The sequence below is a fragment of the Schistocerca americana genome, chromosome 2 (assembly GCF_021461395.2).
Source record: "Schistocerca americana isolate TAMUIC-IGC-003095 chromosome 2, iqSchAmer2.1, whole genome shotgun sequence".
Taxonomy (NCBI): domain Eukaryota; kingdom Metazoa; phylum Arthropoda; class Insecta; order Orthoptera; family Acrididae; genus Schistocerca; species Schistocerca americana.
The window spans coordinates 194,441,736-194,453,762 of NC_060120.1; the positions used below are offsets into that span (position 1 = coordinate 194,441,736).

The 12,027-nt window shown below is 54.7% G+C and overlaps 29 non-coding genes across 29 annotated transcripts; 6 read left to right on the forward strand and 23 right to left on the reverse strand.

Annotated features, from left to right (window-relative positions):
• Positions 1-103: 103 nt before the first annotated feature.
• On the reverse strand, positions 104-176 carry Trnam-cau. The gene has a single exon. It is a non-coding gene; the product is annotated as a tRNA-Met (tRNA).
• Positions 177-469: 293 nt separating this feature from the next.
• On the reverse strand, positions 470-540 carry Trnag-gcc. The gene has a single exon. It is a non-coding gene; the product is annotated as a tRNA-Gly (tRNA).
• A 341-nt stretch (positions 541-881) lies between these two features.
• On the forward strand, positions 882-953 carry Trnag-ucc. Its single transcript has one exon. It is a non-coding gene; the product is annotated as a tRNA-Gly (tRNA).
• A 586-nt stretch (positions 954-1,539) lies between these two features.
• On the reverse strand, positions 1,540-1,613 carry Trnai-aau. The gene has a single exon. It is a non-coding gene; the product is annotated as a tRNA-Ile (tRNA).
• Positions 1,614-1,811: 198 nt separating this feature from the next.
• Positions 1,812-1,883, reverse strand: Trnae-uuc. The gene has a single exon. It is a non-coding gene; the product is annotated as a tRNA-Glu (tRNA).
• A 281-nt stretch (positions 1,884-2,164) lies between these two features.
• On the reverse strand, positions 2,165-2,237 carry Trnam-cau. Its single transcript has one exon. It is a non-coding gene; the product is annotated as a tRNA-Met (tRNA).
• A 293-nt stretch (positions 2,238-2,530) lies between these two features.
• Trnag-gcc lies at positions 2,531-2,601 on the reverse strand. The gene has a single exon. It is a non-coding gene; the product is annotated as a tRNA-Gly (tRNA).
• A 341-nt stretch (positions 2,602-2,942) lies between these two features.
• Positions 2,943-3,014, forward strand: Trnag-ucc. Its single transcript has one exon. It is a non-coding gene; the product is annotated as a tRNA-Gly (tRNA).
• A 586-nt stretch (positions 3,015-3,600) lies between these two features.
• Positions 3,601-3,674, reverse strand: Trnai-aau. The gene has a single exon. It is a non-coding gene; the product is annotated as a tRNA-Ile (tRNA).
• Positions 3,675-3,872: 198 nt separating this feature from the next.
• Positions 3,873-3,944, reverse strand: Trnae-uuc. The gene has a single exon. It is a non-coding gene; the product is annotated as a tRNA-Glu (tRNA).
• A 281-nt stretch (positions 3,945-4,225) lies between these two features.
• Positions 4,226-4,298, reverse strand: Trnam-cau. Its single transcript has one exon. It is a non-coding gene; the product is annotated as a tRNA-Met (tRNA).
• A 293-nt stretch (positions 4,299-4,591) lies between these two features.
• Positions 4,592-4,662, reverse strand: Trnag-gcc. The gene has a single exon. It is a non-coding gene; the product is annotated as a tRNA-Gly (tRNA).
• Positions 4,663-5,003: 341 nt separating this feature from the next.
• On the forward strand, positions 5,004-5,075 carry Trnag-ucc. The gene has a single exon. It is a non-coding gene; the product is annotated as a tRNA-Gly (tRNA).
• A 586-nt stretch (positions 5,076-5,661) lies between these two features.
• Positions 5,662-5,735, reverse strand: Trnai-aau. Its single transcript has one exon. It is a non-coding gene; the product is annotated as a tRNA-Ile (tRNA).
• A 198-nt stretch (positions 5,736-5,933) lies between these two features.
• Trnae-uuc lies at positions 5,934-6,005 on the reverse strand. Its single transcript has one exon. It is a non-coding gene; the product is annotated as a tRNA-Glu (tRNA).
• A 281-nt stretch (positions 6,006-6,286) lies between these two features.
• On the reverse strand, positions 6,287-6,359 carry Trnam-cau. Its single transcript has one exon. It is a non-coding gene; the product is annotated as a tRNA-Met (tRNA).
• A 293-nt stretch (positions 6,360-6,652) lies between these two features.
• Trnag-gcc lies at positions 6,653-6,723 on the reverse strand. The gene has a single exon. It is a non-coding gene; the product is annotated as a tRNA-Gly (tRNA).
• A 341-nt stretch (positions 6,724-7,064) lies between these two features.
• On the forward strand, positions 7,065-7,136 carry Trnag-ucc. Its single transcript has one exon. It is a non-coding gene; the product is annotated as a tRNA-Gly (tRNA).
• A 586-nt stretch (positions 7,137-7,722) lies between these two features.
• On the reverse strand, positions 7,723-7,796 carry Trnai-aau. Its single transcript has one exon. It is a non-coding gene; the product is annotated as a tRNA-Ile (tRNA).
• Positions 7,797-7,994: 198 nt separating this feature from the next.
• Positions 7,995-8,066, reverse strand: Trnae-uuc. The gene has a single exon. It is a non-coding gene; the product is annotated as a tRNA-Glu (tRNA).
• Positions 8,067-8,347: 281 nt separating this feature from the next.
• On the reverse strand, positions 8,348-8,420 carry Trnam-cau. The gene has a single exon. It is a non-coding gene; the product is annotated as a tRNA-Met (tRNA).
• Positions 8,421-8,713: 293 nt separating this feature from the next.
• On the reverse strand, positions 8,714-8,784 carry Trnag-gcc. The gene has a single exon. It is a non-coding gene; the product is annotated as a tRNA-Gly (tRNA).
• Positions 8,785-9,125: 341 nt separating this feature from the next.
• Trnag-ucc lies at positions 9,126-9,197 on the forward strand. Its single transcript has one exon. It is a non-coding gene; the product is annotated as a tRNA-Gly (tRNA).
• A 586-nt stretch (positions 9,198-9,783) lies between these two features.
• Positions 9,784-9,857, reverse strand: Trnai-aau. The gene has a single exon. It is a non-coding gene; the product is annotated as a tRNA-Ile (tRNA).
• A 198-nt stretch (positions 9,858-10,055) lies between these two features.
• Trnae-uuc lies at positions 10,056-10,127 on the reverse strand. Its single transcript has one exon. It is a non-coding gene; the product is annotated as a tRNA-Glu (tRNA).
• Positions 10,128-10,408: 281 nt separating this feature from the next.
• On the reverse strand, positions 10,409-10,481 carry Trnam-cau. The gene has a single exon. It is a non-coding gene; the product is annotated as a tRNA-Met (tRNA).
• Positions 10,482-10,774: 293 nt separating this feature from the next.
• On the reverse strand, positions 10,775-10,845 carry Trnag-gcc. The gene has a single exon. It is a non-coding gene; the product is annotated as a tRNA-Gly (tRNA).
• A 341-nt stretch (positions 10,846-11,186) lies between these two features.
• Trnag-ucc lies at positions 11,187-11,258 on the forward strand. Its single transcript has one exon. It is a non-coding gene; the product is annotated as a tRNA-Gly (tRNA).
• Positions 11,259-11,834: 576 nt separating this feature from the next.
• Positions 11,835-11,908, reverse strand: Trnai-aau. Its single transcript has one exon. It is a non-coding gene; the product is annotated as a tRNA-Ile (tRNA).
• Positions 11,909-12,027: the final 119 nt, after the last annotated feature.

Genomic DNA, 12,027 nt, shown 5'->3' on the forward strand with positions numbered 1-12,027 from the left:
AAGTAAACATTTTCCCGCTGAAGCGTTGAAACGTTGCGGATAACAAACAAGAAATAAGCTGGCGCCCTAGCAACAGCACCACCTTCAGTCACAGAAAATTAGATGCCCCGGGTGAGGATCGAACTCACGACCTTAAGATTATGAGACTTACGCGCTGCCTACTGCGCTACCGAGGCAGGCGATCGTTAGACCTTCTGGAATCTTGGTAAGTACCGAATACAAGTGGTAGAGAGTCTGCACTCCCTGGCTCATTTTTTCTGTTGCTACACGTGCATTCACGGCGCGGCAGGCAACTTGCGATGCTAGGCCGACGCCAGTATGTACAATAGCACGCAGGAGTCCAAACGAGCAGTCGTCCGCGCTGCATGATTGGTTCTTTCCACACGGAATCCCGCGGTTCATTCTCATGGCTCACGCAGTTCGAGTGCGAAAGACACGCAGCACCCCTACCGGAGAAAAAACAAAATGATGCATCGGCCGGGAATCGAACCCGGGCCGCCCGCGTGGCAGGCGAGCATTCTACCACTGAACCACCGATGCTCGGGCCAGCGGTACCTTCACGCTGCTTCCCGAGCAGATGTCTCAAGGGAAAGTGGGACTGCCGTCAAGCGCCGTAGCATTCTGTGGAGAAGATGCTGCAGACGCTGAATCCTGCACTGCACTGCTTAAAGATGCCGCCAGAACGCGGTCCTCTGCGTACTCTTGCGCCGCCGGCGCCGACTCTTGCCAAAGGATGCGAAATGTGCGCGGATACGCTGTCCGAATGCGTCTGGATGTGCTCCCCTAGCCTGCCTCGAAATGCGCCTGCCGGGTACGATCACCTTCGGCCGCTGCCGACAGGCGGGAAGCCGACTCAGCGCGGTGGCGGGGCGCTCGCTTGTGCGGTGGTGGTGTAATGGTCAGCATAGTTGCCTTCCAAGCAGTTGATCCGGGTTCGATTCCCGGCCACCGCAGCAGGCTTTTAATTTCGCGTATGAGTACTTTTGCCACGCGCTCTTAAACTATTGTTTTTTCGCCCTCTTACTCGCTGCATACCAGCCCTTAGTGTGTCTCGACTTGTCTCGACTTTGCTCAGCTGACGCGAGAGCTGACGCTCTCAAATCGGCCTATATCAAAACGACAAGCACGAGAAACGACTGAGAGAGGTAAGGAGAGGCGAGGCGAGGCGATGGACACACAGCACGCCCCCTTCATTTCACGGTGGCGTCTCCCTGGCCGAATCGGGCTGTAGCTCCGAAAACAAAGGAGAAACAAAAATAGGAAGTAAAACTGCCAATACTGCCCTGTGTTCCCATGCGCTCACCCGCCCAAGTACTGACAAGGGCCAAAGTTGTTACGCATCGGCAATCGGACATTTTCTTTCATTTTCTCTAACCAGTGTATTCAAGATATTATGGCCATTGCCGAGTGAATGCTGTAGTGCTTCCTGACGAGTCGGGTTCGGATCCTCTGTCAACTTCCACGCAGGGTGATGATCATTTGGTCATCACACTCGCCAGCTGAAATCGGCGCTGCCTTTTCGCAGTAGTAAAAGAGAAGTGGCCCGTGGGGGGATCGAACCCACGACCTTCGCGTTATTAGCACGACGCTCTAACCAACTGAGCTAACGGGCCTCGGCAGATGCAGTTGCTCAGCCCTACGCTGGAATCAGGTGGCATGAAGCCATACACCATTCCTATGGTCGTCGTGTGTCTGCTTCCCTAGTCTATATTCTGCTGACGGTCACGAAACAGTAGCTATATTGCGAGCAGGACGGGAAACGGCCGCTCGGACAGCTCAAACTTGTCACGATTCGTGTGGAAAAAATTCCGTTCCGGTACCGGGAATCGAACCCGGGCCTCCTGGGTGAAAGCCAGGTATCCTAGCCACTAGACCACACCGGATGCGGCCGTTTCATTCGACCGTTCGTACGGTCGCTTGCCGCATTGTCGCTCTCTTTGCGAGCATCTTTGCACATACTGACTGGCAAGGCGCGCACCTCAAACGTCGCAGAGCAATGCTTTTGGCTTCATGCTCTGCTGGGAGAAGAGGAATAGGGAAGCTGTATGTAGCAATAACAGGAAGTAAACATTTTCCCGCTGAAGCGTTGAAACGTTGCGGATAACAAACAAGAAATAAGCTGGCGCCCTAGCAACAGCACCACCTTCAGTCACAGAAAATTAGATGCCCCGGGTGAGGATCGAACTCACGACCTTAAGATTATGAGACTTACGCGCTGCCTACTGCGCTACCGAGGCAGGCGATCGTTAGACCTTCTGGAATCTTGGTAAGTACCGAATACAAGTGGTAGAGAGTCTGCACTCCCTGGCTCATTTTTTCTGTTGCTACACGTGCATTCACGGCGCGGCAGGCAACTTGCGATGCTAGGCCGACGCCAGTATGTACAATAGCACGCAGGAGTCCAAACGAGCAGTCGTCCGCGCTGCATGATTGGTTCTTTCCACACGGAATCCCGCGGTTCATTCTCATGGCTCACGCAGTTCGAGTGCGAAAGACACGCAGCACCCCTACCGGAGAAAAAACAAAATGATGCATCGGCCGGGAATCGAACCCGGGCCGCCCGCGTGGCAGGCGAGCATTCTACCACTGAACCACCGATGCTCGGGCCAGCGGTACCTTCACGCTGCTTCCCGAGCAGATGTCTCAAGGGAGAGTGGGACTGCCGTCAAGCGCCGTAGCATTCTGTGGAGAAGATGCTGCAGACGCTGAATCCTGCACTGCACTGCTTAAAGATGCCGCCAGAACGCGGTCCTCTGCGTACTCTTGCGCCGCCGGCGCCGACTCTTGCCAAAGGATGCGAAATGTGCACGGATACGCTGTCCGAATGCGTCTGGATGTGCTCCCCTAGCCTGCCTCGAAATGCGCCTGCCGGGTACGATCACCTTCGGCCGCTGCCGACAGGCGGGAAGCCGACTCAGCGCGGTGGCGGGGCGCTCGCTTGTGCGGTGGTGGTGTAATGGTCAGCATAGTTGCCTTCCAAGCAGTTGATCCGGGTTCGATTCCCGGCCACCGCAGCAGGCTTTTAATTTCGCGTATGAGTACTTTTGCCACGCGCTCTTAAACTATTGTTTTTTCGCCCTCTTACTCGCTGCATACCAGCCCTTAGTGTGTCTCGACTTGTCTCGACTTTGCTCAGCTGACGCGAGAGCTGACGCTCTCAAATCGGCCTATATCAAAACGACAAGCACGAGAAACGACTGAGAGAGGTAAGGAGAGGCGAGGCGAGGCGATGGACACACAGCACGCCCCCTTCATTTCACGGTGGCGTCTCCCTGGCCGAATCGGGCTGTAGCTCCGAAAACAAAGGAGAAACAAAAATAGGAAGTAAAACTGCCAATACTGCCCTGTGTTCCCATGCGCTCACCCGCCCAAGTACTGACAAGGGCCAAAGTTGTTACGCATCGGCAATCGGACATTTTCTTTCATTTTCTCTAACCAGTGTATTCAAGATATTATGGCCATTGCCGAGTGAATGCTGTAGTGCTTCCTGACGAGTCGGGTTCGGATCCTCTGTCAACTTCCACGCAGGGTGATGATCATTTGGTCATCACACTCGCCAGCTGAAATCGGCGCTGCCTTTTCGCAGTAGTAAAAGAGAAGTGGCCCGTGGGGGGATCGAACCCACGACCTTCGCGTTATTAGCACGACGCTCTAACCAACTGAGCTAACGGGCCTCGGCAGATGCAGTTGCTCAGCCCTACGCTGGAATCAGGTGGCATGAAGCCATACACCATTCCTATGGTCGTCGTGTGTCTGCTTCCCTAGTCTATATTCTGCTGACGGTCACGAAACAGTAGCTATATTGCGAGCAGGACGGGAAACGGCCGCTCGGACAGCTCAAACTTGTCACGATTCGTGTGGAAAAAATTCCGTTCCGGTACCGGGAATCGAACCCGGGCCTCCTGGGTGAAAGCCAGGTATCCTAGCCACTAGACCACACCGGATGCGGCCGTTTCATTCGACCGTTCGTACGGTCGCTTGTCGCATTGTCGCTCTCTTTGCGAGCATCTTTGCACATACTGACTGGCAAGGCGCGCACCTCAAACGTCGCAGAGCAATGCTTTTGGCTTCATGCTCTGCTGGGAGAAGAGGAATAGGGAAGCTGTATGTAGCAATAACAGGAAGTAAACATTTTCCCGCTGAAGCGTTGAAACGTTGCGGATAACAAACAAGAAATAAGTTGGCGCCCTAGCAACAGCACCACCTTCAGTCACAGAAAATTAGATGCCCCGGGTGAGGATCGAACTCACGACCTTAAGATTATGAGACTTACGCGCTGCCTACTGCGCTACCGAGGCAGGCGATCGTTAGACCTTCTGGAATCTTGGTAAGTACCGAATACAAGTGGTAGAGAGTCTGCACTCCCTGGCTCATTTTTTCTGTTGCTACACGTGCATTCACGGCGCGGCAGGCAACTTGCGATGCTAGGCCGACGCCAGTATGTACAATAGCACGCAGGAGTCCAAACGAGCAGTCGTCCGCGCTGCATGATTGGTTCTTTCCACACGGAATCCCGCGGTTCATTCTCATGGCTCACGCAGTTCGAGTGCGAAAGACACGCAGCACCCCTACCGGAGAAAAAACAAAATGATGCATCGGCCGGGAATCGAACCCGGGCCGCCCGCGTGGCAGGCGAGCATTCTACCACTGAACCACCGATGCTCGGGCCAGCGGTACCTTCACGCTGCTTCCCGAGCAGATGTCTCAAGGGAAAGTGGGACTGCCGTCAAGCGCCGTAGCATTCTGTGGAGAAGATGCTGCAGACGCTGAATCCTGCACTGCACTGCTTAAAGATGCCGCCAGAACGCGGTCCTCTGCGTACTCTTGCGCCGCCGGCGCCGACTCTTGCCAAAGGATGCGAAATGTGCGCGGATACGCTGTCCGAATGCGTCTGGATGTGCTCCCCTAGCCTGCCTCGAAATGCGCCTGCCGGGTACGATCACCTTCGGCCGCTGCCGACAGGCGGGAAGCCGACTCAGCGCGGTGGCGGGGCGCTCGCTTGTGCGGTGGTGGTGTAATGGTCAGCATAGTTGCCTTCCAAGCAGTTGATCCGGGTTCGATTCCCGGCCACCGCAGCAGGCTTTTAATTTCGCGTATGAGTACTTTTGCCACGCGCTCTTAAACTATTGTTTTTTCGCCCTCTTACTCGCTGCATACCAGCCCTTAGTGTGTCTCGACTTGTCTCGACTTTGCTCAGCTGACGCGAGAGCTGACGCTCTCAAATCGGCCTATATCAAAACGACAAGCACGAGAAACGACTGAGAGAGGTAAGGAGAGGCGAGGCGAGGCGATGGACACACAGCACGCCCCCTTCATTTCACGGTGGCGTCTCCCTGGCCGAATCGGGCTGTAGCTCCGAAAACAAAGGAGAAACAAAAATAGGAAGTAAAACTGCCAATACTGCCCTGTGTTCCCATGCGCTCACCCGCCCAAGTACTGACAAGGGCCAAAGTTGTTACGCATCGGCAATCGGACATTTTCTTTCATTTTCTCTAACCAGTGTATTCAAGATATTATGGCCATTGCCGAGTGAATGCTGTAGTGCTTCCCGACGAGTCGGGTTCGGATCCTCTGTCAACTTCCACGCAGGGTGATGATCATTTGGTCATCACACTCGCCAGCTGAAATCGGCGCTGCCTTTTCGCAGTAGTAAAAGAGAAGTGGCCCGTGGGGGGATCGAACCCACGACCTTCGCGTTATTAGCACGACGCTCTAACCAACTGAGCTAACGGGCCTCGGCAGATGCAGTTGCTCAGCCCTACGCTGGAATCAGGTGGCATGAAGCCATACACCATTCCTATGGTCGTCGTGTGTCTGCTTCCCTAGTCTATATTCTGCTGACGGTCACGAAACAGTAGCTATATTGCGAGCAGGACGGGAAACGGCCGCTCGGACAGCTCAAACTTGTCACGATTCGTGTGGAAAAAATTCCGTTCCGGTACCGGGAATCGAACCCGGGCCTCCTGGGTGAAAGCCAGGTATCCTAGCCACTAGACCACACCGGATGCGGCCGTTTCATTCGACCGTTCGTACGGTCGCTTGCCGCATTGTCGCTCTCTTTGCGAGCATCTTTGCACATACTGACTGGCAAGGCGCGCACCTCAAACGTCGCAGAGCAATGCTTTTGGCTTCATGCTCTGCTGGGAGAAGAGGAATAGGGAAGCTGTATGTAGCAATAACAGGAAGTAAACATTTTCCCGCTGAAGCGTTGAAACGTTGCGGATAACAAACAAGAAATAAGCTGGCGCCCTAGCAACAGCACCACCTTCAGTCACAGAAAATTAGATGCCCCGGGTGAGGATCGAACTCACGACCTTAAGATTATGAGACTTACGCGCTGCCTACTGCGCTACCGAGGCAGGCGATCGTTAGACCTTCTGGAATCTTGGTAAGTACCGAATACAAGTGGTAGAGAGTCTGCACTCCCTGGCTCATTTTTTCTGTTGCTACACGTGCATTCACGGCGCGGCAGGCAACTTGCGATGCTAGGCCGACGCCAGTATGTACAATAGCACGCAGGAGTCCAAACGAGCAGTCGTCCGCGCTGCATGATTGGTTCTTTCCACACGGAATCCCGCGGTTCATTCTCATGGCTCACGCAGTTCGAGTGCGAAAGACACGCAGCACCCCTACCGGAGAAAAAACAAAATGATGCATCGGCCGGGAATCGAACCCGGGCCGCCCGCGTGGCAGGCGAGCATTCTACCACTGAACCACCGATGCTCGGGCCAGCGGTACCTTCACGCTGCTTCCCGAGCAGATGTCTCAAGGGAAAGTGGGACTGCCGTCAAGCGCCGTAGCATTCTGTGGAGAAGATGCTGCAGACGCTGAATCCTGCACTGCACTGCTTAAAGATGCCGCCAGAACGCGGTCCTCTGCGTACTCTTGCGCCGCCGGCGCCGACTCTTGCCAAAGGATGCGAAATGTGCGCGGATACGCTGTCCGAATGCGTCTGGATGTGCTCCCCTAGCCTGCCTCGAAATGCGCCTGCCGGGTACGATCACCTTCGGCCGCTGCCGACAGGCGGGAAGCCGACTCAGCGCGGTGGCGGGGCGCTCGCTTGTGCGGTGGTGGTGTAATGGTCAGCATAGTTGCCTTCCAAGCAGTTGATCCGGGTTCGATTCCCGGCCACCGCAGCAGGCTTTTAATTTCGCGTATGAGTACTTTTGCCACGCGCTCTTAAACTATTGTTTTTTCGCCCTCTTACTCGCTGCATACCAGCCCTTAGTGTGTCTCGACTTGTCTCGACTTTGCTCAGCTGACGCGAGAGCTGACGCTCTCAAATCGGCCTATATCAAAACGACAAGCACGAGAAACGACTGAGAGAGGTAAGGAGAGGCGAGGCGAGGCGATGGACACACAGCACGCCCCCTTCATTTCACGGTGGCGTCTCCCTGGCCGAATCGGGCTGTAGCTCCGAAAACAAAGGAGAAACAAAAATAGGAAGTAAAACTGCCAATACTGCCCTGTGTTCCCATGCGCTCACCCGCCCAAGTACTGACAAGGGCCAAAGTTGTTACGCATCGGCAATCGGACATTTTCTTTCATTTTCTCTAACCAGTGTATTCAAGATATTATGGCCATTGCCGAGTGAATGCTGTAGTGCTTCCCGACGAGTCGGGTTCGGATCCTCTGTCAACTTCCACGCAGGGTGATGATCATTTGGTCATCACACTCGCCAGCTGAAATCGGCGCTGCCTTTTCGCAGTAGTAAAAGAGAAGTGGCCCGTGGGGGGATCGAACCCACGACCTTCGCGTTATTAGCACGACGCTCTAACCAACTGAGCTAACGGGCCTCGGCAGATGCAGTTGCTCAGCCCTACGCTGGAATCAGGTGGCATGAAGCCATACACCATTCCTATGGTCGTCGTGTGTCTGCTTCCCTAGTCTATATTCTGCTGACGGTCACGAAACAGTAGCTATATTGCGAGCAGGACGGGAAACGGCCGCTCGGACAGCTCAAACTTGTCACGATTCGTGTGGAAAAAATTCCGTTCCGGTACCGGGAATCGAACCCGGGCCTCCTGGGTGAAAGCCAGGTATCCTAGCCACTAGACCACACCGGATGCGGCCGTTTCATTCGACCGTTCGTACGGTCGCTTGCCGCATTGTCGCTCTCTTTGCGAGCATCTTTGCACATACTGACTGGCAAGGCGCGCACCTCAAACGTCGCAGAGCAATGCTTTTGGCTTCATGCTCTGCTGGGAGAAGAGGAATAGGGAAGCTGTATGTAGCAATAACAGGAAGTAAACATTTTCCCGCTGAAGCGTTGAAACGTTGCGGATAACAAACAAGAAATAAGCTGGCGCCCTAGCAACAGCACCACCTTCAGTCACAGAAAATTAGATGCCCCGGGTGAGGATCGAACTCACGACCTTAAGATTATGAGACTTACGCGCTGCCTACTGCGCTACCGAGGCAGGCGATCGTTAGACCTTCTGGAATCTTGGTAAGTACCGAATACAAGTGGTAGAGAGTCTGCACTCCCTGGCTCATTTTTTCTGTTGCTACACGTGCATTCACGGCGCGGCAGGCAACTTGCGATGCTAGGCCGACGCCAGTATGTACAATAGCACGCAGGAGTCCAAACGAGCAGTCGTCCGCGCTGCATGATTGGTTCTTTCCACACGGAATCCCGCGGTTCATTCTCATGGCTCACGCAGTTCGAGTGCGAAAGACACGCAGCACCCCTACCGGAGAAAAAACAAAATGATGCATCGGCCGGGAATCGAACCCGGGCCGCCCGCGTGGCAGGCGAGCATTCTACCACTGAACCACCGATGCTCGGGCCAGCGGTACCTTCACGCTGCTTCCCGAGCAGATGTCTCAAGGGAAAGTGGGACTGCCGTCAAGCGCCGTAGCATTCTGTGGAGAAGATGCTGCAGACGCTGAATCCTGCACTGCACTGCTTAAAGATGCCGCCAGAACGCGGTCCTCTGCGTACTCTTGCGCCGCCGGCGCCGACTCTTGCCAAAGGATGCGAAATGTGCGCGGATACGCTGTCCGAATGCGTCTGGATGTGCTCCCCTAGCCTGCCTCGAAATGCGCCTGCCGGGTACGATCACCTTCGGCCGCTGCCGACAGGCGGGAAGCCGACTCAGCGCGGTGGCGGGGCGCTCGCTTGTGCGGTGGTGGTGTAATGGTCAGCATAGTTGCCTTCCAAGCAGTTGATCCGGGTTCGATTCCCGGCCACCGCAGCAGGCTTTTAATTTCGCGTATGAGTACTTTTGCCACGCGCTCTTAAACTATTGTTTTTTCGCCCTCTTACTCGCTGCATACCAGCCCTTAGTGTGTCTCGACTTGTCTCGACTTTGCTCAGCTGACGCGAGAGCTGACGCTCTCAAATCGGCCTATATCAAAACGACAAGCACGAGAAACGACTGAGAGAGGTAAGGAGAGGCGAGGCGAGGCGATGGACACACAGCACGCCCCCTTCATTTCACGGTGGCGTCTCCCTGGCCGAATCGGGCTGTAGCTCCGAAAACAAAGGAGAAACAAAAATAGGAAGTAAAACTGCCAATACTGCCCTGTGTTCCCATGCGCTCACCCGCCCAAGTACTGACAAGGGCCAAAGTTGTTACGCATCGGCAATCGGACATTTTCTTTCATTTTCTCTAACCAGTGTATTCAAGATATTATGGCCATTGCCGAGTGAATGCTGTAGTGCTTCCTGACGAGTCGGGTTCGGATCCTCTGTCAACTTCCACGCAGGGTGATGATCATTTGGTCATCACACTCGCCAGCTGAAATCGGCGCTGCCTTTTCGCAGTAGTAAAAGAGAAGTGGCCCGTGGGGGGATCGAACCCACGACCTTCGCGTTATTAGCACGACGCTCTAACCAACTGAGCTAACGGGCCTCGGCAGATGCAGTTGCTCAGCCCTACGCTGGAATCAGGTGGCATGAAGCCATACACCATTCCTATGGTCGTCGTGTGTCTGCTTCCCTAGTCTATATTCTGCTGACGGTCACGAAACAGTAGCTATATTGCGAGCAGGACGGGAAACGGCCGCTCGGACAGCTCAAACTTGTCACGATTCGTGTGGAAAAAATTCCGTTCCGGTACCGGGAATCGAACCCGGGCCTCCTGCGTGAAAGCCAGGTATCCTAGCCACTAGACCACACCGGATGCGGCCGTTTCATTCGACCGTTCGTACGGTCGCTTGTCGCATTGTCGCTCTCTTTGCGAGCATCTTTGCACATACTGACTGGCAAGGCGCGCACCTCAAACGTCGCAGAGCAATGCTTTTGGCTTCATGCTCTGCTGGGAGAAGAGGAATAGGGAAGCTGTATGTAGCAATAACAGGAAGTAAACATTTTCCCGCTGAAGCGTTGAAACGTTGCGGATAACAAACAAGAAATAAGTTGGCGCCCTAGCAACAGCACCACCTTCAGTCACAGAAAATTAGATGCCCCGGGTGAGGATCGAACTCACGACCTTAAGATTATGAGACTTACGCGCTGCCTACTGCGCTACCGAGGCAGGCGATCGTTAGACCTTCTGGAATCTTGGTAAGTACCGAATACAAGTGGTAGAGAGTCTGCACTCCCTGGCTCATTTTTTCTGTTGCTACACGTGCATTCACGGCGCGGCAGGCAACTTGCGATGCTAGGCCGACGCCAGTATGTACAATAGCACGCAGGAGTCCAAACGAGCAGTCGTCCGCGCTGCATGATTGGTTCTTTCCACACGGAATCCCGCGGTTCATTCTCATGGCTCACGCAGTTCGAGTGCGAAAGACACGCAGCACCCCTACCGGAGAAAAAACAAAATGATGCATCGGCCGGGAATCGAACCCGGGCCGCCCGCGTGGCAGGCGAGCATTCTACCACTGAACCACCGATGCTCGGGCCAGCGGTATCTTCACGCTGCTTCCCGAGCAGATGTCTCAAGGGAAAGTGGGACTGCCGTCAAGCGCCGTAGCATTCTGTGGAGAAGATGCTGCAGACGCTGAATCCTGCACTGCACTGCTTAAAGATGCCGCCAGAACGCGGTCCTCTGCGTACTCTTGCGCCGCCGGCGCCGACTCTTGCCAAAGGATGCGAAATGTGCGCGGATACGCTGTCCGAATGCGTCTGGATGTGCTCCCCTAGCCTGCCTCGAAATGCGCCTGCCGGGTACGATCACCTTCGGCCGCTGCCGACAGGCGGGAAGCCGACTCAGCGCGGTGGCGGGGCGCTCGCTTGTGCGGTGGTGGTGTAATGGTCAGCATAGTTGCCTTCCAAGCAGTTGATCCGGGTTCGATTCCCGGCCACCGCAGCAGGCTTTTAATTTCGCGTATGAGTACTTTTGCCACGCGCTCTTAAACTATTGTTTTTTCGCCCTCTTACTCGCTGCATACCAGCCCTTAGTGTGTCTCGACTTGTCTCGACTTTGCTCAGCTGACGCGAGAGCTGACGCTCTCAAATCGGCCTATATCAAAACGACAAGCACGAGAAACGACTGAGAGAGGTAAGGAGAGGCGAGGCGAGGCGATGGACACACAGCACGCCCCCTTCATTTCACGGTGGCGTCTCCCTGGCCGAATCGGGCTGTAGCTCCGAAAACAAAGGAGAAACAAAAATAGGAAGTAAAACTGCCAATACTGCCCTGTGTTCCCATGCGCTCACCCGCCCAAGTACTGACAAGGGCCAAAGTTGTTACGCATCGGCAATCGGACATTTTCTCTAACCAGTGTATTCAAGATATTATGGCCATTGCCGAGTGAATGCTGTAGTGCTTCCCGACGAGTCGGGTTCGGATCCTCTGTCAACTTCCACGCAGGGTGATGATCATTTGGTCATCACACTCGCCAGCTGAAATCGGCGCTGCCTTTTCGCAGTAGTAAAAGAGAAGTGGCCCGTGGGGGGATCGAACCCACGACCTTCGCGTTATTAGCACGACGCTCTAACCAACTGAGCTAACGGGCCTCGGCAGATGCAGTTGCTCAGCCCTACGCTGGAATCAGGTGGCATGAAGCCATACACCATTCCTATGGTCGTCGTGTGTCTGCTTCCCTAGTCTATATTCTGCTGACGGTCACGAAACA